Raw genomic sequence first — 25511 nt, forward strand, 5'->3', positions numbered from 1 at the left:
GAAAACTAAGCGTTCGAGGCCTTATGTAGCCAGACGATGACGCAGGCTCAACACCTCCTGCATTCGGTCCTATTTTGCTCTTGCCACTACCATCAGATCCACCACCAACACCATCATTACCAGCTGCCAACCCCCGCCCAATTCCACGGCCTCTTCCACCAGCCTTCCTCATTTTTGGTAGAAATGTAGACAAAATCCAACAAACTATATAGTAATGTAAAACAAGGTACAAGGTGTCTATAGGACAGGGGAGATTTTGAATTTCTGCAGACACTTGTGGACACTGGACACTTTTGGATTGTGTGAGGCCCACTGAGTATCTGAGCGCTCTGTCACAGTCTCGATGGCAGAGCTGTGACCAAAGTGACTAGAGGATAAGGGAGATTTTGAATTTCTGCACACACTTGTGGACACTTTTGGATTGTGTGAGGCCCACTGACTAGTATCTGAGCGCTCTGTCACAGCCTCGATGGCAGAGCTGTGACCAAAGTGACTAGAGGATAAGGGAAATTTTGAATTTCTGCACACACTTGTGGACACTTATGGATTGTGTGAGGCCCACTGACTAGTATCTGAGCGCTCTGTCACAGGCTCGATGGCAGAGCTGTGACCAAAGTGACTAGAGGATAAGGGAGATTTTGAATTTCTGCACACACTTGTGGACACTTATGGATTGTGTGAGGCCCACTGACTAGTATCTGAGCGCTCTGTCACAGGCTCGATGGCAGAGCTGTGACCAAAGTGACTAGAGGATAAGGGAGATTTTGAATTTCTGCACACACTTGTGGACACTTATGGATTGTGTGAGGCCCACTGACTAGTATCTGAGCGCTCTGTCACAGGCTTGATGGCAGAGCTGTGACCAAAGTGACTAGAGGATAAGGGAGATTTTGAATTTCTGCACACTTGTGGACACCTATGGATTGTGTGAGGCCCACTGACTAGTATCTGAGCGCTCTGTCACAGGCTCGATGGCAGAGCTGTGACCAAAGTGACTAGAGGATAAGGGAGATTTTGAATTTCTGCACACACTTGTGGACACTTATGGATTGTGTGAGGCCCACTGACTAGTATCTGAGCGCTCTGTCACAGGCTCGATGGCAGAGCTGTGACCAAAGTGACTAGAGGATAAGGGAGATTTTGAATTTCTGCACACACTTGTGGACACTTATGGATTGTGTGAGGCCCACTGACTAGTATCTGAGCTCTCTGTCACAGGCTCGATGGCAGAGCTGTGACCAAAGTGACTAGAGGATAAGGGAGATTTTGAATTTCTGCACACACTTGTGGACACTTATGGATTGTGTGAGGCCCACTGAGTATCTGAGCGCTCTGTCACAGGCTCGATGGCAGAGCTGTGACCAAAGTGACTAGAGGATAAGGGAGATTTTGAATTTCTGCACACACTTGTGGACACTGGACACTTATGGATTGTGTGAGGCCCACTGAATATCAGAGCGCTATGTCACAGGCAGAAATTGGCTAGTGTATCACAAACTACAAGGTGTATGTAGAATTGGGCAGAACTGGAATCTCCCTAGAGTGCAGGTCTGTAAGAACGGAACATGTCCTCGACATATTCTCACAGAGTGACTCACTGATAGCTTCACTGTGGCTGTGATAACAGCCGTTACACGGTACTGTGTGAGGAGCGTACACCGCTGTATGGTGTGAAAAAATGCACGCTCAGTACCTCAGCAGGACAAAAAAAAAAATTGTGATTGCTTTTAAAAATGCAGTTTGCGGAGCAGTTGGTAAACAGCAATGCAGGAATGTCAGGAAGCCTTAGAAGGCAGCCCAACAACCAACACCACTGATACACCACTATATAGCCTCCCCTTGCACTGCACAGTGACTGGTGTGTTGTACAGGCAAAATCGCTAGCAGCAGAAGCAGTTTTTTTTTCTTCTTCTCAGCAGGACAAAAAAAAAATTGTGATTGCTTTTAAAAAAGCAGTTTGCGGAGCAGTGGGTAAACAGCAATGCAGGAATGTCAGGAAGCCTTAGAAGGCAGCCCAACAACCAACACCACTGATACACCACTATATAGCCTCCCCTTGCACTGTACAGTGACTGGTGTGTTGTACAGGCAAAATCGCTAGCAGCAGAAGCAGTTTTTTTTTCTTCTTCTCAGCAGGACAAAAAAAAAAATTGTGATTGCTTTTAAAAAAGCAGTTTGCGGAGCAGTGGGTAAACAGCAATGCAGGAATGTCAGGAAGCCTTAGAAGGCAGCCCAACAACCAACACCACTGATACACCACTATATAGCTTCCCCTTGCACTGCACAGTGACTGGTGTGTTGTACAGGCAAAATCGCTAGCAGCAGAAGCAGTTTTTGGTGTCTTCTTCCCTGCCTAACGCTCTCCCTACAAAATCAGCAGCAGCAGCAGCTCTCCCAATTCTGAAATCAGCATGAGTAACATGGCGGTCGGCGTGCAAGCCGTTTTATACCCCCTGTGACGCCCCCCAAAGCAAGCCAATCACTTGCATGCCCTTCTGAAAGATGGTGGTGACCCGTGCCTATGTCATCACGTTGCCCACAGTGTCTGTGGATCCTGATTGGCTGAAAAAGAGCGCAAAACAAACTTTTGAAACGCGACTTTGGCGCGTAAGTCGCCGACCTCGTGGCCGACCTCATCCTAGGGTCGGGTTTCGTTTCATGAAACCCGACTTTGCCAAAAGTCGGCGACTTTTGAATTTTTTCGACCCGTTTCGCTCAACTCTACCCAACACGTTTCAGCTATATAAGCCTTCTTCAGGTATCTAGAGAGATGTGACCCATCTCTATATATAAAAATGAATGTGTGTGTGTGTGTGTGTGTGTATCACCAACCAATCACGAAGCATCTTTCATTTCACCAGAGCTGTTCAAAAGAAGCTCAGCTGTGATTGGTTGCTATGAGCAACGGTTTTCCCACTCCAGAAAACACCTCAGCAGACACTGACATGGTGAGAGAAATCTAGCATCCCCGGGAACATAAGCTCCCAGCCATTGTCTGCCCCCCCCAGAAAGGATAAAACCTGCAAAAGACAAAATGAGCAAAAACCCTGCTGTAAGTAAATAAGTAAAAGCAAAAGTGCATCTAAATAATACAGAGTTTTTAGTAATACTGTTTTTGATCAAAAGTAGCATGTAAGCCATCCCACCACAACACAGTAGCTCTGTTCGGGATAGTCCTATACTGTCTACTATTAAAAAACTTGCCTTGTGTCAAAGTTGACCTCAATGTGTGAACAAGTGCAGACAAAAGGATTGGGTCCCAAACAGTAGACACCAGTCTGGGGAAGCCGTATATACCATTTCCAGCTCAGGAGAGGGAGGCCACACCCCAGCTTGCACAGAATGCAAAAATACAAAGAAAAAAACACAAAATTGAGCTTGGATTGAGTTGATACACATGCAGCATATAAATGCATGTTGACTTTGGCCGTGTACATGTGTATCAACTCAAACCAAGCTCAATTTTTGTGTTTTTTTCCCCCAGAAAGGAGCAGAGAGCACGACAGAAATGAATCCCCCCTACCGTGCCTATATACTAGTGTTGAGCGACTTTTGGTTTTTTAGGGTCGAGTTTCGTTTCATGAAACCCGACTTTTCCAAAAGTCGGGTCGAGCAAAATCGGCCGACTATAGGGAAAAGTCGGGGTCGTCCCGAAACACGAAACCCAATGTAAGTCAATGGAGAATTAAAGTCGGCAGTGAGAGGAGGACAGGAAACACACCAACAGTTCCCATTTGAATGCCAAAAGCATAAATTCTTGTTACTGAAGCTTGTCAACCTTAATTAACTTCATAATACTAGTTACGCACTGAAAAATGGGGGTTATTTGGCTACAGTTGTGGGGGGGGAGGGCTGGCTCCAGGTTTTCGTGGGCCCAGGGCCAAAGAGCGCCCCTTTAACACATACCACAACTCATGATGCTCCGATACGGCAGAGAAATAGCAGTATAGTACAATGAAAAATACTTCACTTCTTACATCTCATGACTGATATCCATTTTAAATTCTCCAATACCTCCAAAAACAGACAGTATATAACTCCATACAGTATTATGGCCAGCGCTTAGTGCGCTATACAGAGCAATGAGGCCCATATATTTCTCCATACGGAATCATTATTCCCATATAATGTTTCAAACGGTATATGATGAGCTCCACATAATGCTGCAGTATATGTTGGTCCCAATGGATGAAACTCCACTGTCTTATGGGCCCAAATAATGCTCCATATATAATGGGCCCCATTTCTACTGCTCTAGTGTATAATGGGCCCTGTATATGCTGCTCCAGTTTCTGATGTCCACCTTTGGAATGCTCCAGTGTATGGTGGGCCCCATATGTCATTCACCAGAGTATAGTGCTCCCCAAAAATTGCTGTCCCAACATTGAAAACAATTACATAAGTCTCCTTGCTAGGGAATCCCTGCACTACTCTGAACTCCTTGTCGTCCCCATCTTCCATCTCACTGCACTTGGCTGTTTAGGCCCTCCCACCGGCAGAGACACTTTTGCGTACTATGCGGTGCCCTGTTCCAGTGCCATCGCCCATGAGTATGCCCCCCCACCTGCTCAAGGAACCTGCACTTTCATCTGCACCTTCCTCTTTGTCACCGTGTAAGGTGGTATAGTATGCGGGAAGGGGAACCTGAGTTTCCTCTGGGTCAGATTCTGGCTGTGTAGAGTGCGAGGGGAATGTAGTGGTCTGGGTCAATGTACCAGCAGCATCATCCAGCAGTGGCTGGGCCTCAGTGCACTTGTGGCGTCCCCAAGAGTACGGTCGCCACTGTGGCGTTGCCTTCCTCCTAGGGAGTGTGTTGTCAAGCTTGGGAGCAACGAAGGATCTCTCTAGCAGTGAAACCAACACACAACACATTTCCCACTCCAGGCCAGCAGGGAGACCTCTGAACCTAACTGCTGAGGAGCTGCTCTCTGTGGTCGGGAGGAGGTAAGTTAGGGCACTCTGTGCAGGGATATGGAAGTGTGTGGACGTGAGAAGGGGAGCTGGAGGATGAGCAGAGTTAAGGCTCACTCCTAGCTGGAGCGCATGGTCCGGATTCCGGTCTCCGAGTTTGTAGGGACACTGACGTTCCTGCAGCAGAAACCGGGGGAAGTAGCAGCTATAAATGCTCTGTACCCAACTAAGGCTTGGAGGCCCCAGCATCGACATGTGCGAGGCAGAAGGAAAAGGCTACAGCTGTCTGCCATACAAGTAAAGTCTGAGGAACATCTGTTAGACAGTAAGCGTTTCAGTGAACCACGGTCCTGTGAGTGCTTCCCCCACAAGCGCTAGAAAGGAGACGTTCAGGAAGGTACATGTTGGAGGAGTGTTGGAAGGGAGCTTTCCATTCTGGTCCCAGAGGTGGGCAGAGGTCCTGACCCGGAGGACACAGCACGGAGGCAGGCATCTGTGGAACCTGCAGACTGTGAGTAAAGCTTTGGAACTGCACGCTCTGGTGTCCTACAGTTATTCCAGCACCGCTACATCTGGGTACCAGCACCTACACCGCCTGTGCCTTTCCCCCATCACTACATCTACACTTCCCTGGGACTCCAGCTCCACCAGTGGGGAGCTTCACCATCTTTGCTGCACAACACCATCAGTCCCAGAGGATCTGCATGCAGCGTCGGCCTAACATCTATGTTGCCGAACACCACAGGTGGCATCAAACTATCTATATAAACTCTTTACCATTATACCACGCCATTTACATGGGCGCCCAGGGCCACCGTCCGGGTCACCGCTGCTGTGACACATCCCACTGACACCGGCCCGGTACCGAGTACCCCACAGCCCTGGGAGGGCGACCCATATGCCGACTGCTGATCGGGCGGCGTTATTCCCACGAACCTCCAAACAGCGTCCCTGAAGGCAAAGTTTTTGGTTTCCGGGGGCAGTATGATTGCAAAGCTGAACCTTAAAGGAATGTCCAAAAGGGCACCACCAGGAGTGGAGCCTGTGGCTTAATTGGACTGCACCCGGGAAACCACTACCATACAAGCTACAGAAAAGATGGACAGATTGCAAGCTTTGTCGATTCTGTGTGTGGTGTGGTATATCCGTTTGTAGTTGTGCTAGCGATTTCTCAGCTTTATTCTGTTAACGACCGAGACTCCGGCATGGCGCGTCAAGCTTACTAGAGGGATACGCGAGGCTGTGGCACGTGAGATCGAGCAATAACAGGTCTAGCATTCCAGTACATGTCCAGGGCTGCATGCACGCTACACTGAAAGGACCAGCTTTTGTCACTTACAGGTGCAGATAACCTGCTGAACTCCGTTAGTGATGGGGATCTGGGATTCAGATTATTCCCCGCGAACGATGATTTCCCAGTAAGTTCAGGTCAACCGCAATTCCGGAGTTAGGCCTAACCGTCATTCCGGAAAAAATTACGTGTCCAAACCACAGGTGCTGTAGCTTGCTTAACAGCTCGGCAGCCGTTCTCAGGCCCAGTATGGATTCAACAACATTGTAGAAAGTTGATAAAGGGTACAGTTTCATCGGATAACACGTATATATGTAGCCTAGTTTACACATTAAAAATATATGTCTATAGATCAGGAGGCAGACTCAGATGTTCTCAGGCCCAGTATGGTTTTGATCAGATTGTACAAAGTTGAGAAAGGGTACTTTATCACTGGATAGCAGGTATATATAGCATAGTTTAAACATGTAAAATCTCCGTGTTCTCAGTATGGATTACACAGCAATCTAAAAAGTGGAAAAAAGGAAATGCATTTGAGGCGTACACAACTATATACTTTTGGTGTTATTTTTAAATCTTCATATATATTTCTGTCTCAGTAATACAGTCCAGCCTCTCCGCAATAGGAAATGAGATGCATACAATTAGTGACATAAAGGCTATTGATTGCAGAAATCTAGGAATTATTATTCACGGGAAAAACTTCCGTCACAATTCTCATAGGCGATGCTGACCCTCAATTAATTTGTGTGTTGAGACAGTGAAAACATTTTTTTGTGAATAAAGTCTTGCTGTATCGCACTTCCGTTGATTCCATCACTGTTACTCATCTCAATCCAATTTTTATCACAGGGAGCGATGTAAACATGGTGCTCACTGGCTATCATGATCTGTCACGTAACTTTGGAGTGCAAAAGACAGAAGCCACAGGCCGTAGGCGATTCTATTTGATTGGCATGAGAGGGCACATTTTGAAATGTGCGCCGGAATGTCACACGTTTGTGAGTAGGAAAACTGTGAAAGCTGATGATAAACCACAACTGCATGTAATTGTGAGTCAACGTCCATAAGAAATGGAAGCCACTGATCATCTGGAGCTAGAGCCCGGCCAGCAGGACAGGGCATAGCTACATCTTAACCATCATCTTTCAGTTCAATCAATTTGTAGTGGCAGTCCCAGTGAAGGATTTGACAGTCCAGACTACACAGCGGAGGAGCAGGGAGAGGTAAACATTGCAAATGCAGGGGCCCTGCCCAAGCAAGGGGTGCACACTCGTGGGCGTCGGTACTGGCACTGGGCCCCTCATAGTACGGAGGTGTGTCTGACGGTGGGTGTGCACCACCACTGTCAGAGACACTTGATTGCACTATGAGGGACCCTATGCCAGTGCCCGTGCCCAAGAGTCGGCCTACCCACCTGTCCAGGGCAACGGCACTCGCACGGTTTTGTGCGCTAGGTGGTGACCCCGGCCATGGGGGGGGGCGCCCACATAGGGAGGTTTACAAAGTGGCATATGTAGATGTGGGTCATTCAGCTGCTGCAAAAGGCGAAATAGGTCAAGTTCGCGGAATAGGAGGAGGACCAAAGCAAGCCATTTTTCTGGCAACCTATGTGTCATCAAGGGAAGGTGGGACAAAATCCTTGGAAACCCATGCATGGTTCATTTTAATGAAGGTTAGATCATCCACATTTTGGGTTGACAGATGGGTCCTTTTTTCTGTCAGGATTGATCCAGCTGCACTGAAGACTCTTTCCGATAGCACACTTGTAGCTGGGCAAGCGAGCTCCTGTAAGGCATATTGTGCCAATTCAGGCCAGGTGTCCAGTTTAGCAGCCCAATAGTCAAAGGGGAATGACCTGTGCGGGAGAACATCGATATGGGAGGAAAAGTAGTTGTTAACCATAGTTGACAACTGCTGTCTCCTGTCACTTTCCATCGATGCAGTATTACCAGTTGTGTGAGCGGTCCGTGAAAAATCAGTCCACAACATTGTCATGAAACCCCTGTCTCCAATGCCACTTCTGCTGTGTGCACCACAAACACCTCTGCCAAGCTGCCCCCGGCCCGTACGGCTCGTGTGAGAGCCAACACCGCTGCTGTGTGCTGGGAATGCCTCAACCGACCGGTTAACCAGAGTTGCTTGTTTAGTAGCCAATATTAGGTCAAGGTTCTCCTGTGGCATGATGTTTTGTAATTTGCCTTTATAGCGTGGATCCAGGATGCTGGCCAACCAGTAGTCATCATCGTTCATCATTTTGGCAATGCGTGGGTCCCTTTTTAGGATCTGCAAGGCATAATCTGACATGTGGGCCAATGTTCCCGGTGTCAATGATGCACTGCGAGTGCTGGGTGGAGGAGCATTTTCTGGCAAATCCACATCCCTCCAGTCACGCACAAACCCTGTACCAGACCTTGCCACGCCAACATTTTCACTTGCCCCACGAGATGCATCCTCCTCCCCTAAGTAATCATCCCCATCATCATCCTCCTCCTCCTCTTCTTCCTCCACCTCGTCCAGGAGAGGTCCCTGAGCAGACAATGACTGAATGTCATCAAGGATTCCCTCCACCTCTTCCTCCTCATCAACATTGGCTGCAGACGCCTGCTCCTTAAGGTGCGTCAAAGTTTGCATGAGCAGATGCATAAGTGGGATGCTCATGCTTAGGATGGCGTCGTCTGCACTTACCAGCCGTGTGCATTCCTCAAAACACTGAAGGACTTTACAGAGGTCTTTCAGCTTCGACCACTGCACACCTGTCAACTCCATGTCTGCTCTCAAAGTGCCTGGCCGTGTATCCTCCCACAAATGCTTTATGGCCTGCCTCTGCTCGCACAGCCGCTCAACCATGTGCAGGGTGGAGTTCCACCTTGCTGCAATGTCGATAATGAGGCGGTGGTTGGGAAGGTGGAGCAATCGCTGCAGCTTCTGCATACGAATGAAGTGTACAGGCGACCGGCGGATGTGCGCGCAGAGTCTTCGCACCTTCTGGAGCAGGGCTGTTAACGCCAGATAATTATTGAGGAAGCACTGCACCACCAGGTTCAAGGTGTGAGCCAAGCAAGGTTTGTGGCTGAGTATTGAAAGGGCTATGGCTGCCACAAAATTATGGCCGTTATCACTTACTAACTTGCCTGCCTCAAAATGTGCACTGCCCAGCCATGACTCAGTTTGTCGCTGAAAGTACTCGGCCAGCACCTCGGCGGTGTGTCTGTCGCCCAAACACATCATCTGCAACACAGCCTGCTGACGCTTTCCACTAGCTGCTCGATAGGGGGACACCTCGTGTGCAACAGTGGCAGCTGCAGATGGAGTGCTTGTATGACTGCGCTCTGTGGACGAGCTTTCGCTTCTGGAGGAGGAGGAGGAGGGTCGAACGCCTACAGCCAACTGTTTCCTATACCGTGGGCTAGGCAGCACTGTCCCACCACCGCTGTCCCCTGTGGACCCTGCATCCACCACATTAACCCAGTGCGCAGTGATGGACACGTAACGGCCCTGGCCATGCCGACTGGACCATGCATCAGTTGTGAGGTGCACCTATCCACTCACTGACTGCTTGAGTGCATGGACAATGCGGTCTTTCACATGATGGTGGAGGGCTGGGATGGCTTTGCGAGAGAAGAAGTGGCGACTGGGTAGGTCATAGCGTGGTACTGCATAGGCCATGAGTTCGCGGAAACCGATAGGGCATCATCTCTAACGAGATTAGTTTGGCAATGTGGGCGTTCAAACCCAGTGTACGCGGATGAGAGACTGAGTACTTTCTTGACCTACTCATAGTGTCTGGGAGGGTGAGCTGGACTTGAGAGCTGCATATGGTGGAAGTAGCAGTGGACAGGGCGGACAGAGAGAGGGTTGATGATGGTGATGGAGTTGGTGTTCTTTCTGATGGCCTAGATTCAGTCTTTCGTTGATATAACAGTGGGATTCCCTGACTGCTGTGGCCTTGCAACGACACCTCAACATTTGCTGCTGTGCTAACCGGTGGGCTTACAGTGGGGGAAACAATGTAGCGTTGCTGACTACCTTCTTTGTGATCAGTTGCACATGTGGTACTTGAGGTTTGGTGTTGTGTCCACGCTTGAAAGTGCATGCTGGTTAAATGTCTAAGCATGCAACTGGTATTCAAATTTTTCAGATTTTTCCCTCGGCTAAAGGTCTTTGCGCACTTCTTACAGATAACCTTGGCCTGATCATGAGGATTTTGTTCAAAAAAGTGCCACACTGCACTCTTCCTACTTTGGCAGACATTTTGCGGCCTAGCACGCTGTGATATTTTGACCCTCTGGACAAGCTGTCCAGCAACTCTTTTAATTTTTGGAACCTGTCTTTGGAGTGCTCCGGGCCTGCCAGATAACAGCTGTTGCGATGTCGATGTCTGCTGTGGATGCTCCTCCTCCTCATCTGAGCTATTGGAAGCAGCACCCTCTTCCCCCAATGGATGCCAATCTGGGTCAACAACTGGGTCATCCTTCACCTCCTCTTCAATGTCATGTGCACCTTCCTCTGTGTCACCGTGTATTTTGGTATAGTGTGCGGGAAGGGGCACCTGAGTCTCATCAGGGTCAGAATCTGGCTCTGTACACTGCGAGGACAATGTAGTGCTCTGAGTGAATGTACCAGCAGAATCATCTATCAGTGGCTGTGCATCAGTGCACTCCATGTCAGATTCATCTTGGCATGGGTAATTCACCATTTCACTTGATAATTCAGGCATGGTATGTGAAAACAGCTCCATGGAGTAATCAGTAGTATGGCCTGCGTCATCCTTCAATCTTGGTTGAGATGAAGGACACAAGGAAAGGTGTGGTTCATGAACATGAGCCTCCAATGACGACTCAGTGCTTTTATTTTTTACAACTTCAGAAGAGGAAGCGATAGAGCTGGAGGCTGAGTCAGCAATGTAAGACAAAACTTTTTCCTGAAGCTCTGGCTTTAAAAGCGGTTTGCCAACTCCTAGAAAACTAAGCCTTCGAGGCCTTGTGGAGCCAGATGATGATGCAGGCTCAACACCTCCTGCATTCGGTCCTATTTTGCTTTTGCCACTACCATCAGATCCACCACCAACACCATCATTACCAGCTGCCAACCCCCGCCCAATTCCACGGCCTCTTCCACCAGCCTTCCTCATTTTTGGTAGAAATGTAGACAAAATCCAACAAACTATATAGTAATGTAAAACAAGGTACAAGGTGTCTACAGGACAGGGGAGATTTTGAATTTCTGCTCACACTTGTGGACACTGGACACTTTTGGATTGTGTGAGGCCCACTGAATATCACAGCGCTATGTCACAAACTTAATGTCGCAGGTGTGAAAAATGTGACTAGAGGATAACGGAGATTTTGAATTTCTGCACACACTTGTGGACACTGGACACTTTTGGATTGTGTGAGGCCCACTGAATATCACAGCGCTATGTCACAGGCAGAAATTGGCTAGTGTATGACAAACTACAAGGTGTATATAGAATTGGGCAGAATAGGAATGTCCCTAGAGTGTAGGTCTGTAAGAACGGAACAAGTCCTCGACTTATCCTTACAGAGCGACACACAGCTTCACTGTGGCCGTGATAACAGCCGTTACACGGTACTGAGAGAGGAGCGTGCACGTACACGGCTGTCCGGTGTACGTAAAATTGTCAAGCTCCGTGTTTTTTAAGTATACGGACTGACACACGCTGTCTCTCTATAGTTTTGAATGTGATCTAACAGCAAATATATTTAACTGTTTGAAAACTAGAAAAAACTAGAAGGTGCAGGTCTGTAAGAATGGAACATGTCCTCGACTTATCCTTACAGAGCGACACACAGATAGCTTCACTGTGGCCGTGATAACACCCGTTACACGGTACTGAGAGAGGAGCGTGCACATACACGGCTGTCCGGTGTATGTAAAATTGTCAAGCTCCGTGTTTTTTAAGTATACGGACTGACACACGCTGTCTGTCTATGGTTTTGAATGTGATCAAACAGCAAATATATTTAACTGTTTGAAAACTAGACAAAACTAGAAGGTGCAGGTCTGTAAGAACGGAACATGTCCTCGACTTATCCTTACAGAGTGACACACAGATAGCTTCACTGTGGCCGTGATAACAGCCGTTACACGGTACTGAGAGAGGAGCGTGCACGTACACGGCTATCCGGTGTACGTAAAATTGTCAAGCTCCGTGTTTTTTAATTATACGGACTGACACACGCTGTCTCTCTATAGTTTTGAATGTGATCAAACAGCAAATATATTTAACTGTTTGAAAGCTAGACAAAACTAGAAGGTGCAGGTCTATAAGAACGGAACATGTCCTCCACTTATCCTTACAGAGTGACACACAGATAGCTTCACTGTGGCTGTGATAACAGCCATTACACGGTACTGTGTGAGGAGTGTGCACCGCTGTATGGTGTGAAAAAATGCACGTTCAGTACCTCACCAGGACAAAAAAAAATTGGGATTGCTTTTAAAAAAGCAGTTTGCAGATCAGTGGGTACACAGCAATGCAGCCGTCAGGAAGCCTTAGAAGGCAGCCTAACAACCAACACCGCTGATCCAGCAAAATATAGCCTCCACTTGCACTGCACACCCAGTGACTGGTGTGTTGTACAGGCAAAATCGTTAGCAGCAGAAGCAGTTTTTGGTGTCTTCTTCCCTGCCTAATGCTCTCCCTACAAAATCAGCAGCAGCAGCAGCTCTCCCTATTCTGAGATCAGCATGAGTAACATGGCGGTCGGCGTGCACGCCCTTTTATACCCCCTGTGATGCCCACCAAAGCAAGCCAATCACTTGCATGCCCTTCTGAGAGATGGTGGTGACCCCTGCCTATGTCATCACGTTGCCCACAGTGTCCTTGGATCCTGATTGGCTGAAAAAGAGCGCAAAACAAACTTTTGAAACACGACTTTGGCGCTTAAGTCGCCGACCTCGTGTCTGACCTCATCCTAGGGTCAGGTTTCGTTTCATGAAACCCGACTTTGCCAAAAGTCGGCGACTTTTGAAATTTTTCGACCCGTTTCGCTCAACTCTACTATATACACATCACACATCCTAGATCCAATAGGCACATCTTCCCTCTTAAAGGGATCTCCGGTATGGAAGTCAGGGCAGATCCCTCAGCGCTCTGATTCTCAACCCAGGCCTCTATTAAAGGGATCATTGGTATGGAAGTCAGGGCAAATCCATCCAGCACTTTGTTTCTAACCCCTGGCTTCTCTTAAAGGGATCCCCAGTATGGAAGTTAGGGCAAATCCACTCAGCGTTCTAGTTCTGACACCAGGCTCTCTGAAAGGGATCCCCAGTATGGAAGTCAGGGCAATTGCCTTCAAATGATCTGGTACTGACCCCAGGCTCTCTTAAAGGGATCTCCTGTATGGAAGTTAGGGCAAATTCCTCAGTGATCTGATTCTGACCCCAGATTTCTATTAAAGGGATCGTTGGTATGGAAGTCGGGGTAAATCCATCCAGCGCTTTGGTTCTAACCCCAAGCCTCTCTTAGATTAAGTTCACACGTAGCAGAATTCCCGTGGAAGTTACCACGACCATTCCAGAATTCCATTCCACAGAAAATTGCATTTTAAGTTCCCGCAATTTTCCCGCGGAAAAACTAGCATTTTGCAAGCGTAATTAGCTTGCAGAATGCTAGCGTTTTCCAAGCGATCTGTAGCATTGCTTGGAGAACTGATTGACAGGTTGGTCACACTCGTCAAACATTGTGCTTGATGGGTGTGACCAACTTTTTCCTATTGAGGCTGCCTATGCAGCATCAGTAGTAAAAAGATCTAATGTTAAAAATAATTAAAAAAAATAAAAAATCGTGTTATATTCACCTTTCGACGTCCCACGCAGGGTCCCCAGGCCACCACGATGCTCCGACATGTCCCATTCCCAGTGATGCATTGCAGCAATGACCTTTGATGACGTCGTGGTTTCGCGAGACCGCTACAGCAACGTGAGATGCGACGTCAGCAAAGGTCGTTGCAATGCATTACTGGGAACGGGACCTGCCGCGTGTATCGCTGAAGCCTGGGGACGCGGCGCGGGACATCGGAAGGTGAATATAACCCGATTTTTTAATTTTAATTCTATTTTTTACAGGGATATGGTACCCACAGCCCAGAGGACAGTCTCCTCTCCTCCAGACCGTGGGTACCATCCGCAAATGTTCTGCTTACTTTTCGCAAGGTGGGCAAAGCCACATGCGAAAAGTAAGCAGAACAATGCATTCCTATGTGGGTGGAATCGCCGCGATTTCGCAAATTAATGAGCATGCTGTGTTTTTTTCCGTGACGCGATTCCGCCGCGGGAAAATCCGCAGCATTAGCACAGCATTGCGGAATCCCATAGGATTGCATGGGATGCTGCTTTTTTGCGTTTTTGCGGCAAAATCGTGCGGCAAAAACCGCCGCGAAAATGCGAAAAAACCTGAACGTGTGAACGCAGCCTTAAAGGGATCCCCTGTATGGAAGTCAGGGCAATTGCCTTCAAATGCTCTGGTACTGACCCCAGGCTCCCTTAAAGGGATCTCCTGTATGGAAGTTAGGGAAAATCCCTCAGCCCTCTGAATCTGACCACAGGATTCTATTAAAAGGATCATTGGTATGGAAGTGATGGCAAATCCACGCTGCACCCTGATTCTGACCCCAGGCCCCTCTTAAAGGGATCCCTGGTATGGAAGTGAGGGCAAATCCACTCTGCGCTTTGGTACAGACCCCAGGCCTCTCTTAAAGGGATCTCTGGTATGGAAGTTAGGGTAAATCCCTCAGCGCTCTGATTCTCACCCCAGGTTTCTATTAAAGGGATTCCTGGTATGGAAGTTAGGGCCATTCCACTCAGCACTCTGGTTCTGATCCCAGGCTGATGGGATGATGTGGGATATTAGGGGGAGTAGTCAGGTGGCTCTGGTTGACGGGATGATGTGGGATATTAGGGGTAGTAGTCCGGCGGTTGTGACGGGATGATGTGGGATATTAGGAGTAGCTGTCCGGTGGCTATGGCTGATGGGATGATGTGGGATATTAGCGGTTGTAGTCCGGTGGCTTTGACGGGCTGATATGGGATATTAGTAGTCCGGTGGCTCTGGCTGATGGGACGATGTGGGATATTAGAGGTAGTAGTCCAGTGGCTCTGGCTGACGGGATGATGTGGGAAATTAGGAGTAGCATTCCAGCGGCTGTGATGGGATGATGTGGGATATTAGGGGTAGTTGTTCAGTGGCTCTGGCTGAAGGGATGATGTGGGATATTAGTGGTAGTTGTCCAGTGGCTTTGGCTGAAGGGATGATGTGGGATATTAGAGGTAGTAGTCCGGCGGCTGTGATGGGATGATGTGGGATATTAGGAGTAGCTGTCCGGTGGCTATGGCTGATGGGATGATGTGGGATATTATGGGTAGTAGTCCGGTGGCTTTGACGGGATGATGTGGGATTTTAGTAGTCCGGTGGCTCTGGCTGATGGGACGATGTGGGATATTAGGGGTAGTAGTCCGGTGGCTCTGGCTGACGGGATGATGTTGGATATTAGGAGTAGTATTCCAGTGGCTGTGACGGGATGATGTGGAATATTAGGGGTAGTTGTCCAGTGGCTATGGCTGACGGGATGATGTGTGATATTAGTAGTCCGGTGGCTCTGGCTAATGGGGCGATGTGGGATATTAGTGGTAGTTGTCCGGCGGCTGTGACAAGATGACGTGGGATATTAGGGGTAGTAGTCCGGTGGCTATGGCTGACGGGATGATGTGGGATATTAGTAGTCCAATGGCTCTGGCTGACGGGATGATATGGGATATTAGGGGTAGTAGTCCGGTAGCTCTGGCTGACGGGATGATGCGGGATATTATAGTGAATGTGGCTATGCGGGGTGGGCGAGGCTACACACTTAGCTTTATATATATATATATAATCATTATAATTTGTTATAACTAACCGTAGTTAGTTACTATGCCCGGGCAGCGCCGGGCTCTTCATCTAGTTTTAAATATTTACACCTGTCCTCATTGATTGTGGGTGTGGTTTCCCACAAAGAGAGCCAATCATTATTACTTTTTCTACTAGGGATCTGATAGAATAGGGCTTATCTAGAGTTTCTAAAAGAACCAACATTATTGGTAGAATGATACATAATGAAACGAGGTTTTACAAAATTGAATGTTAAAAATTTAAAAAGTGCATATTTGAAAGGCTTTTATACATAAACCCAAACCCCCAACTATTGGGATTCTTCCTAAAAATGGAAGCACCTCCAGATCTCCATTTTTCCATTACGTCCACGTGGAGAAACTTCTGGGCAAGGAAATCATTTCTCCACGATTCTGGATGAGCTGCATGCCGTCCACCTGATCATCAGTGATTCCTAGTGTTGTACATGTATCTATCTTATACAACCTGCTCAGGTGAGCAAATTCAAATTTATTTTCACATTAATCAATACAGCTCTGGCAAAAATTAAGAGACGACACTCAAATGTTCAGTTTGTCTGATTTTTCTCTTATATGTATATTTTTGAGTAAAATGTAAATTGTTATTTTAGACTACAAACTTCTGACAACATGTCTCTGAATTTCCAAGCAATACACTTTTTTTTTTTCTGAAAAGGAGAAATGGTCAAAATAAAAAAAAAAACGTGCTTTCAGACCTCAAATAAGGCTTAAAAAACAAGTTCATAATCATTTAGAAACAACAATACTAATGTTTTATCTCAGGAAGAGTTCTGAAATCAATATTTTGTGGAATAACCATGATTGTTAATCACACCTTTCATGTGTCTTGGTTGCTTGCCACCAGTCTTTCACACGGCTTCTGGCGCAAAAATTTAAGCAGTTCTTCTTTGTTGATGGCTTGTGACTATCCATCATCCTCTTGATTACATTCCAGAGGTTTTCAATGGGGTTCAGGTCTGGAGAATGGGCTGCCCATGACAGGGTTTTGATGTGGTGGTCTCTTAATTTTTGCCAGAGCTGTATAAAACAATAACATCTGGGAGACATCTTGCAGGTGTTCACTTTAACTTAATGCCTCCCAGCTGTAACTGGGGGCATTATACCATTTACGCGCGCTGCCCCTTTAATTGTGGGGAGCACCTGCTGCCAGAACACAGTGCAGCATGCGCAGGTAAAGAGGAGGTGGATCATGAGAATGATGCTAAGGCCAGAGCAGTGAGTATGCCCACTTCCCTGCATGGTGGGAGGAAGGGAACCATGCTGGGTGCCGGGCACAGATGTTACAACTAGTAAAATTGTTTAAAGTGTCACTCCAGCAATTTTTTAATTTACACATCTTTAGCTACAAGTAATATATTTTCAGTGAATGTACTATAATACTTACTGGTTGCAGTCTTATGCCGTCTTCAGCACTGCTTCAGTTCCTCTTCTACATCATGTTACCACAGTTCTTTCTTGCCAACTCACACACTGCCACAAACTGTTACTTCCTTTCTTAATGTAAGTCTATTAGAGCCTCAGTCTGAGCCTCATGGACTAATATTCAAAAGTTACTTCTGGTCCACACAGAAATGCTGTGTGAGCCGGCCAGTGACAACTGTGGTCTGTGGACTGGAGCTGCGCTAGAAACTGCAGAAGATGGCAACTGGTAAGTGTTTTAATACATACACTGTACATATATTACTGATAGCTAATGAATATGAAAAAAAAAAAAAAAAATCAAACAATGGAATGGTTCTTTAATTGTTCCATGCCTAGCTTTGCCAACTCTTTCCCAGAAATCTATGGGCCCAATTCTTCTAAGCTTCTAAGCTTTTAAATAGTTTTAAGAAGTTGCAGCTTTTGGCATTCTCACACCATTTTCACTTAGCTCCGACAAAGGGGGTTGAGATAGGGCAGGACGGGGAGTGTTGACATGAATTTGACAAGCGGTGGTGTTTGCAATGCCACAAATCTTACTCCAGCAGGGACAGTAGTAGGACTTGTGGCAAGGCAAATACGGAGGCACGCACTACATGCCCAACAGTACTAAAGAGTAGAGTTGAGCGATACCAGCCGATACTTCAAAATATCGGATCGGAATGGATCGGCCGATCTTAAAAAAAAGTATCTGTATCGCCGATTCCGATACCGGCAACCAATGCAAGTCAATGGGGCCAAAATATCGGAATTAAAAAAAACCCTTTCTTTCCTTGTAGGTTAATTCTACATGAAGAAAAACAACTAAGAATAATGTAGAATGTATTGTGGGAGGTGGAGGAGACATTAAAGCCATAGAGGTTTAGCCCAATCAAATGGAATAGCAGGAATTAAACTTTTTTTTTAAAGACGTTAGGAGTTACAAAGATATTGACTATGTTAGCCTCATTTATATTTTGCCAGACATGTATGTCTTCTTCTTCTTTCTTCTTTCTTCTTCTTTCTTATTCTTCTTCCTTTTTTTACCTTCTTCTTCTTCTTCTTATTCCTTTTTTTACATTCTTCTTCTTCTTCTTCCTTTTTTTACATTCTTCTACTTCCTTTTTTTACATTCTTCTTCTTATTCCTTTTTTTACATTCTTCTTCTTCTTCCTTTTTTTAAATTCTTCTACTTCCTTTTTTTTACATTCTTCTTCTTCTTCCTTTTCTTACATTCTTCATATTCTTCTTATTCAACAATTATTATTCTACATATTCAACTTCTTCAATCTTCATCTTCTTCCTATTCTTCTTCATCATATTCTTATTTGTGTCAGGCATTCCTGTAGTTGTTATCTAGAAAAGTTAGAAGTTTACACCTTCCGTTCTGCCTGTCACAAAAGATTTACAACAGGATTTGTCCGCGTTCAGTTTGGCCTGCAGCAGCAGGCCTTTTCCAGGGGCACCACGAGGAGGAACGGACTCACCCCCATACACTGCTTAGTCTTCTTCTGCTTATAAATAAGATAATATCATTTGCTCAGAGTATTAGTCTTATGCTTAATGTTCTTCTGCTTTGTTTTTTTATGCTTCTTTGTCTTCTCTCTCTTGTTGTTCTGCATCTTGGTGGTTGTCTTCCTGTTCTTTGTCCTCTTGAACCAGCTGACGGTACTGGCACCCGGAGGGGCAGCAGAAGGAACAAGAGCCAATGGCACTACCGAGGACCAGCTGACGGTGCTGGAACCCGGTTACTAAGCAGGAGGTACCTGTGCTACAAAGCACTACCAAGGACCAGCAGACGTTGCCAGAACTCGGATACCGAGATGGAGGCACCTAGGCCAAAGGCTCTGCCGAGAACCAGCTGACGGTGCTGGAACCCGGAGGGGCAGCTGAAGTTACCCCTGAAAAGCAAAGTTGGCATGCCGCAAGCTGGCCGCAGTTACCGAATCACACAGTCCTACAGGGGGTGCTTGTCCTACTGGCACTACGGAACAAGCCTTTCTTACCAGAACACGCAGTCCACATAGGAAGTACCTAAACTGCTGGCACCCTAGCCTCGGCTAACCCAACCGCAACACGACATGGCAACTTGGGGTGGCAAACTGACATTGACACTTCCTGGAAACAGCAGGCAGGGCTGGAACCAAGCTGGGCAGGAGGGAGTACCCGTGCCAAAGTCAGTTATGAGCAGCAACTGGCAATGTTGGAGCCCAGGGACAAGCACTTAGCAGGCTGAGGCCTGATGTGCTGTCAATTGGGAGGCAGCAGGACAGATTGCCATCAAAACAGCAGGGGAACAGCTGACGTTACTGAACCCCACAAACACAGGAGCTAGTGTTTTACTCTGTGAAGACGGCACTTCCGAGCAACAACTGGCTGTGTTGAAGCCTAGGGACAAGCATGGAGCAGGCTGAGGCTGCATTGAAGAAATTTTAAGATCGGTTGTAGACTTCTACTAATTTTAACCGTGCTCCACTTAGGCCTGTGGCTTCACTGATTTTCGTATTTCCCCTGTCCTCCAACCCCGCCAGTTACAGCTCTGAAGTGGCATCTGCACAATCCACACTTGTTCCTGTGTTCCAGGTGTTCAGTCCGGTCAGTTAATCCCCTGATGTGTGTCCGGCAATGTCGCCTGCTCTGTCCACATTCCCATAACTTATGGGAATGTGGACAGAGCAGGCGGCATTGCCGGACACACATCAGGGGATTAACTGACCGGACTGAACTCCTGGAACACAGGAACAAGTGTGGATTGTGCAGACGCCACTTCGGAGCTGTAACTGGCAGGGTTGGAGGACAGGAGAAATACGAGAGACAGTGGAGCCACAGGCCTAATTGGAGCACGGTTAAAAATCAGTAGTAGTAGGACTGTGTAGGCAGCAGGAGACTTTGCCATCCACACAGCAGGGGATCAGCTAGCGTTACTGAACCCCACTGAGACACGGGAGCAAGTGTCTCTTTCCGTGTGGACGGCACTTCCGAGCTACAACTGGCTGTGTTGAAGCCCAGGAAATAGGAGGGTGTAGGCAGAGGCCTACTGTCTTTGGAATGCAGAGACAGCAGGAGAGACTGCCATCCACACAGCAGGGGATCAGCTAGCGTTACTGAACCCCACTGAGACACGGGAGCAAGTGTCTCTTTCCGTGTGGACAGCACTTCCGAGCTACAACTGGCTTTGTTAAAGCCCAGGAAATAGGAGGGTGTAGGCAGATGCCTACTGTCTTTGGAATGCGGAGACAGCAGGAGAGACTGCCATCCACACAGCAGGGGAACAGCTGACGTTACTGAACCCCACTGAGACACGGGAGCAAGTGTCTCTTTCCGTGTGGACGGCACTTCCGAGCTACAACTGGCTGTGTTAAAGCCCAGGAAATAGAAGGGTGTAGGCAGAGGCCTACTGTCCTTGGAATGCGGAGACAGTAGGAGAGACTGCCATCCACACAGCAGGGGATCAGCTGACGTTACTGAACCCCACTGAGACACGGGAGCAAGTGTCTCTTTCCATGTGGACGGCACTTCCGAGCTACAACTGGCTGTGTTAAAGCCAAGGAAATAGGAGGGTGTAGGCAGAGGCCTACTGTCTTTGGAATGCAGAGACAGCAGGAGAGACTGCCATCCACACAGCAGGGGATCAGCTAGCGTTACTGAACCCACTGAGACACGGGAGCAAGTGTCTCTTTCCGTGTGGACGGCACTTCCGAGCTACAACTGGCTGTGTTGAAGCCCAGGAAATAGGAGGGTGTAGGCAGAGGCCTACTGTCTTTGGAATGCGGAGACAGCAGGAGAGACTGCCATCCACACAGCAGGGGAACAGCTAGCGTTACTGAACCCACTGAGACACGGGAGCAAGTGTCTCTTTCCGTGTGGACGGCACTTCCGAGCTACAACTGGCTGTGTTGAAGCCCAGGAAATAGGAGGGTGTAGGCAGAGGCCTACTGTCTTTGGAATGCGGAGACAGCAGGAGAGACTGCCATCCACACAGCAGGGGATCAGCTAGCGTTACTGAACCCCACTGAGACACGGGAGCAAGTGTCTCTTTCCGTGTGGACGGCACTTCCGAGCTACAACTGGCTGTGTTGAAGCCCAGGAAATAGGAGGGTGTAGGCTGAGGCCTACTGTCTTTGGAATGCGGAGACAGCAGGAGAGACTGCCATCCACACAGCAGGGGAACAGCTGACGTTACTGAACCCCACTGAGACACGGGAGCAAGTGTCTCTTTCCATGTGGACGGCACTTCCGAGCTACAACTGGCTGTGTTGAAGCCCAGGGACAAGCACGGAGCAGGCTGAGGCTGCATTGAAGAAATTTTAAGATCGGTTGTAGACTTCTACTAATTTTAACCATGCTCCACTTAGGCCTGTGGCTTCACTGATTTTCGTATTTCCCCTGTCCTCCAACCCCGCCAGTTACAGCTCCGAAGTGGCATCTGCACAATCCACACTTGTTCCTGTGTTCCAGGTGTTCAGTCCGGTCAGTTAATCCCCTGATGTGTGTCCGGCAATGTCGCCTGCTCTGTCCACATTCCCATAACTTATGGGAATGTGGACAGAGCAGGCGGCATTGCCGGACACACATCAGGGGATTAACTGACCGGACTGAACACCTGGAACACAGGAACAAGTGTGGATTGTGCAGACGCCACTTCGGAGCTGTAACTGGCGGGGTTGGAGGACAGGGGAAATACGAAAATCAGTGAAGCCACAGGCCTAAGTGGAGCACGGTTAAAAATCAGTAGTAGTAGGACTGTGTAGGCAGCAGGAGACTTTCCATCTCCACAGCAGGGGAACAGCTGGCAGTGCTGAACCCCACTAACACTTGAACGAATGTGTTTGGCTCTGTGGAGACGACACTTCTGAACACCAACTGACGCTGTTGGAGCCCAGGATTAGGCGAGGAGCAGGCTGGGGCCTGTTGCTTTTGGCAGGTGAAGGCAGCAGGAGACTTGCCATCTCCACAGCAGGGGAACAGCTGGCAGTGCTGAAACCCACTAACACTTGAACGAATGTGTTTGGCTCTGTGGAGACGACACTTCTGAACACCAACTGACGCTGTTGAAGCCCAGGATCAGGCGTGGAGCAGGCTGGGGCCTACTGGATTTTGGCAGGTGTAGGCAGCAGGAGACTTGCCATCTCCACAGCAGGGGAACAGCTGGCAGTGCTGAACCCCACTAACACTTGAACGAATGTGTTTGGCTCTGTGGAGACGACACTTCTGAGCACCAACTGACACTGTTGGAGCCCAGGATTACGCATGCCGCATGCAGAGGCCAATGGGCAGCGGTTTTTATGGAGGTTGTTGACTACTACTGATTCTAACCATGCTCCACTTAGGCCTCTGGCTCCACTGTCTCTACTATTTACCCTGGCCTCCAACCCTGCCAGCTACATCTCTGAAGTGGCGTCAGCACAATCTACACTTGTTCCTGTGTTACTGGTGCTCAGTCCCGTCAGTTGATCCCCTGATGTTTGTCCGGCAAGTTCGCCAGCTCTGTCCTCATTCCCACTACTGGTTATGGGAATGTGGACAGAGCAGGAGACCTTGCCGGACACACATCAGGGGATAAACTGATGGGACTGAGCCACAGGAACACAGGAACAAGTGTAGATTGTGCTGACGCCACTTCAGAGATGTAGATGGCGGGGTTGGAGGCCAGGGGAAATAGTAGAGACAGTGGAGCCAGAGACCTAAGTTGGGCACGGTTAAAAATCAGTAGTGGTTTGAATGTTGATGGAGCTGGTGACTTTGCCGTCCACACAGCAGGGGATCAGCTGGCGTTACTGAACCCCACTAACACAGGAGCTAGTGTGTTTCTCTGTGCAGACGACACATCTGAGCAACAACTGGCTGTGTTGAAGCACAGGGATTATAGTTCAGGTGGTAGAAAAATGAACACACCAGCAGACCTGGATACAGTTGCCAACCACTAATTTAGTCTGTAAGAGGAATGGCAAAGTCTTTGGAGATCCAGGCCTTGTTCATTTTCAGAAAAGTCAGCCGGTCAACATTATCGGAAGATAGTCGCGTGCGACGGTCTGTTAGTACACCACCTGCGGCACTAAAGAGGCGTTCTGATAATACACTGGCAGCAGGGCAAGCCAGCACCTCCAATGCATACTGGCTAAGCTCTGGCCATGTATCCAGCTTAGAGACCCAAAACTTGAAGGGGGAAGAGCCATCTGGGAGTACAGCAACAGGGCAAGACATGTAGTCTGACACCATCTGACGGAAGCGTTGCCTCCTGCTGACTCGAGGCGTCGCTGATGGTGTAGATAATTGTGGTGGACACACAAAACTTTGCCACATTTGGGCCATAGTGGTCTTGCCTTGTGCTGCGGCGCTGCCTCTGCTCCCTCTTTGTGCAGAGTTTCCTCCACTGCCTCGACGCACAGAGCTGCTTTGTAAAGCACTAGCAACAATGCTGTCGGGTGGAATGGAAAACATTATGGACTGCACCAGTGACTCTTCGTACTCCCGCAGTTTACGCTCCCGGTTCAACGTTGGTATGAGCCTTTGTACGCTGTCCCGGTAGCGAGGATCTAGGAGGGTGTACACCCAATAATCAGCCGAGACGAGAATGTGGGCGATGCGGCGGTCGTTTCTCAGGCACTGCAGCATGAAATCAACCATGTGCTGCAGACTCCCAACTGCCAAAGAACCGCTGTCCCCTGTTTGAGGCGTGACCTCGGCCTGCTCTGCATCACCCCACCCTCGCTGTACATACTGAGTAGAGGTTTGTGTACCTCCCTCCTCTGGAGAGATGTCTTCCTCCTCCATCGACTCCTCCTCATCATCCTCACAAAGTGTCCCCTGCCTAGGCCTTTGTGAGGAAACACGTAGCGCAGACTGTCCAGAAGCAGATGGCATTTGGGACTCCTCGTCCTCCACCTCTTCCGAAACCTCATCCCTTAGTGCTTGCAGTGTTTGTTGAAGCAGGCAGATAAGGGGGGACAGTCATGCTGACTAGTGCATCATCTGCACTCGCCATCCGCGTGGATTCATCGAAGGCACGCAAAACGAGGCAGATGTCCTTCATAGAGGCCCACTCAATGGTGCTGAAGTGTGAACTGCGCACAGTGCGACTTGTTTGCGCCTGATGCAGCTGGTACTCCATGACTGCTGCCTGCTGCTCACACAACCGCTCCAACATATGTAACGTTGAATTCCACCAGGTGGGTAGGTCACATATGATGCGATGTTCCGGAAGGCCAAATCGTCGCTGCAGAGCAGCGAGGCGCGATCTTGCCGTGCTGGAACGCCGCAAGTGAGCGCACTCTATGCGGACCTTGTGCAACAGTGCATCAAGATCCGGATAGTCCCTCAGAAAGCTCTGCACGACCAAGTTAAGCACATGTGCCAGACATGGGATGTGTGTGAGGTTGCCTAGGCCAAGAGCTGCCACCAGATTTCGGCCATTGTCACACACTACCAAGCCCGGCTGGAGATTCGCTGGCCCAAACCACACATCGCTCTCCTGCTTGATAGCATTCCAGAGCTCCTGCGCTGTGTGGCTTCGATTCCCCAAAGAAATTAATTTGAGTACAGCCTGTTGACGTTTGGCCATGGCTGTGCTCATATCGGTCGTAACAGGCTCCTACTCTGCTGTTTCTGAGGAACTTGAGTAGGAGGAGGAGTCTATGTGTACAGACTGGAGTCCTGCAATCCGTGGCGTTGGAAGAACACGTACAGCGCCACTCTCCAGATCTGTACCCGGCTCCACAACATTGACCCAGTGGGCAGTGAGGGAAAGGTATCGTCCCTGTCCATGGTTGCTGGTCCACGCATCGGTGGTCAGGTGGACCTTGCTACTAACGGCGTTTAGTAGCGCATGTTTTATTTTGCCCTCAACATGTTTCTGCAGGGCAGGGATGGCTCGCCTGCTGAAATAAAAGCGGCTGGGCACGTTGTATTGGGGGACTGCCAATGCCATTAAGTCCCGGAAGGTGTCAGTGTCCACCAGCCTGAATGACAGCATTTCAAC

This window comes from Dendrobates tinctorius, unplaced genomic scaffold, assembly GCF_039654945.1.
Source record: "Dendrobates tinctorius isolate UK_male_01 unplaced genomic scaffold, ASM3965494v1 ptg000086l, whole genome shotgun sequence".
NCBI classification, from domain to species: domain Eukaryota; kingdom Metazoa; phylum Chordata; class Amphibia; order Anura; family Dendrobatidae; genus Dendrobates; species Dendrobates tinctorius.